General features: G+C 42.3%; 1 long non-coding RNA gene across 1 annotated transcript; it reads left to right on the top strand.

Moving 5' to 3' along the window:
• The first annotated feature begins 1,432 nt into the window (after positions 1-1,432).
• Positions 1,433-1,776, top strand: LOC134089659 (uncharacterized). The gene is made up of 2 exons (XR_009940102.1): positions 1,433-1,581; positions 1,675-1,776. It is a non-coding gene; the product is annotated as an uncharacterized LOC134089659 (long non-coding RNA).
• Positions 1,777-3,032: the final 1,256 nt, after the last annotated feature.

Genomic DNA, 3,032 nt, shown 5'->3' with positions numbered 1-3,032 from the left:
TCGATGTCAGGTTCCTACGTCACAGTCCTCCGCCATATTGGAATTGGGGAAAGAACATCGTCTCCGCCATAGGAACCCATGCAATTTAGCGTCAAAAGGTAGTAGTCAAACTTTTAATTAACGTGTCATTTTTTAACTTTGAGTCATTATCTGGAGAGACTAAGGCCTGATATATACACAAATCGATGTCAGGTTCATGGCCGCAGCCAAATTGAAATGGGGGAAACAAAACATCTCCGCCGTGCAGCACCATAGGAACCCATTCATTTTTTAGTGAAGATCCACCGGTCTTCACGTACCTCGTACGGGCATCTCGTATAATTCAAACCTACCTAATTCGATTTGTGTATATATCAGGCCTTAGTCTCTCCAGCTAATGACTCAAATTATAAAAATGACACGTTAATTAAAAGTTTGACTACTACCTTTTGACGCTAAATTGCATGGGTTCCTATGGCGGAGACGATGTTCTTTCCCCAATTCCAATATGGCGGAGGACTGTGACGTAGGAACCTGACATCGAGAATAGCCTAGTAGTAGTCAAATGAATGTCATACAACGACTGACTGAATTAATAAATGTGAACGGATTAACCAGCAGCCTCGCCAGACATCAAAGCATGGCATTACAGCCCCAGTCATCCGCAGCCCGTAGGCATTATGAGTTAAATGTTTTTGGCCTTTGTATACAGAATGTCAGGCATATGTAGTGGTTGTAATACATACACTATGCCCCTTCACAACCGCTTGACATATGAATGTTTTTTTTTTTTTTTTTTTACAGTTTTCCTTTAGGTGTGCAGCATGCAGACAGACTGAGACGATGGCTGGTGAACATAAGACGACAAGACTGGGAGCCCAGCAAGTCATCTCATCTCTGTAGTCTTCATTTTGAAGACCATGAATTCACCATTTATACCTATGTAAGCCAATCATTTTCCTGACCAACACTGTGTGGTGATGTAAATTCCAACTCAACACATTTCATGAATACCCAATTCATTATGTTAAGGGGAATCGTCTGACTTGCACTGCAGTACCAACTGTGTTCTCCCTTCCTGACCACCTGGTGAAGAGACCTGCTAGTAGAAAGGCAAGTGGTTATTTTCTTATCCTTTCTTTGTCAAGTGCTGCAAATGAGAAGGAATGTGAAATGGTGGCTGCTAATACATCAGATCAAAATGTGGCTTGTCAGTAGTGAGCAGTTACATTTTTGTGTCACCCAAGACATTAAAACGAAAGAATGATGTCATGGTTGAGATTGTGGAGAAATATTAAAAGAGGATGAGAAAGTAAGACGTGTAAAGTAAGTTTCATGGCATAACACAAACTTAGAACTTTTTAAATATGTTGTCTGTAATGCTATACAACTGTAATACCTCCTGGAAGTTTTGATTTTATTTATGTTTTTTCACATGGCGGTGGTGGTGCAGGAAGGGGGTATTTTGTCTTCCGCCTCCCTCCTGCACCACCACCGCCATCACCAGAGCTGAAGGTCCACGCCACCATCGCCAGAGCTGAAGGTCTACACCACCACCATCACCAGAGCTGAAGGTCTACGCCACCATCGCCAGAGCTGAAGGTCTACACCACCACCATCGCCAGAGCTGAAGGTCTACACCACCACCATCACCAGAGCTGAAGGTCTACACCACCACCATCGCCAGAGCTGAAGGTCTACAACGCTGCTGCCACCAGAGCTGAAATCTCTCTAAGTTAATGACTAACCCCCCCTCACCCCTTGGCAAACACAATAAAACATGGTCATTTGTGGATATTTTGTATCATCATTATTTTTGCTTAATGTAGGCTTACCAACCATTTAAAACTGTTTACTGGTAATTTGAACTTGTTCATGTTATATCATGTTAAATTCTATAACCATGACCCATATATAATGTGAACATGTCAACGTTTGAATAACAATGGTTTTGATAGCAAGTAAACATTAAGTTTTTCATTTTTATTGTCAGTTTCCAATGCACACAGAGTCCAGCAACCTTTACAATGAGGGCAAATGAGAAAAGTTTAAGTTTGAGTTCAGGGATATACTGCAAGTTTAAAATATGATACAATATGTTCATGATCATGAACATAGCAAGTGTCCTACACTGTTCAGGCAATCTACACCTTTCAATATCACGCTCGACATGTCTGAGGTTGTTCCTGTCAAAGTGGATGAGATGGACGTCCGGGGACTGGAGAAAGGACATGGGAAATGCCACCTACAAGTTAGAAAAGGCAAAGTTTTATAGCTGATCCTTTACTGTTAACACATACTGGTAAGCATACTAAGCATGCAAAACTAGCAGTAACGTATTAGTTTGTTTTTCAATGCGGACATTTCATTACTCTGCCAATGGGCACGACAACAGGCAGGCTGTGTTTTAAAATTAACTAGCAGCTACGCCAAACACATAGATTCACTCTCCATGTTGAGGTGGCATATTAAAACAGCCTTTTGATAACGGCAAAACAAAATAGGCCGAGCCAAACATAACATTGTCAGCGTCTGTGTGCTAACTTTAGTCTTAACTTAACCAGCTAGCTATCGCTACTAACGTTAGCTTCTATGCTAACGTAAACGATAGCAGCTAGCTGCTAATGTCTGATGTGCTTGGCAAGGCTTTTGAGCTGACAACGTTAATATAGCCTAACATAGCCTACGTTATTTAAATGAAGTTATTAGCTAGTAAACTGGTGGCTACAATATAAAATATAAGCTGTGTATTTCACTAACAGACAAGAGGTTTGTGTTACATACGTTACACTTACCAGAGAAAGTTCACCAACGTAAACCTAGGCACACGAACGAACTGTCAACGATACCGTAGCTTCTCAGCCAGCGCGTCGACGCGGTGCGGTGAGGGGCGTGTTTCACTCGTTGTGTGGGCGTGTCTGCTCCGACCTCCTCATCACTGCGCATGCGTCCAATCCTACTGCGCAAGCGTACTTCAAACTGGCTGCAAGATGGCGTCGCCGCGGTTGCTTCAATTCCATAGAACACTGCTGAATGCAGCCACACTGTCCAGT

This window comes from Sardina pilchardus, chromosome 8, assembly GCF_963854185.1.
Source record: "Sardina pilchardus chromosome 8, fSarPil1.1, whole genome shotgun sequence".
In the NCBI taxonomy this organism is placed as follows: Eukaryota; Metazoa; Chordata; class Actinopteri; order Clupeiformes; family Clupeidae; genus Sardina; species Sardina pilchardus.
The sequence above is the reverse complement of the archived record's forward strand: the minus strand, read 5'-3'. Positions and strand labels throughout refer to the sequence as shown.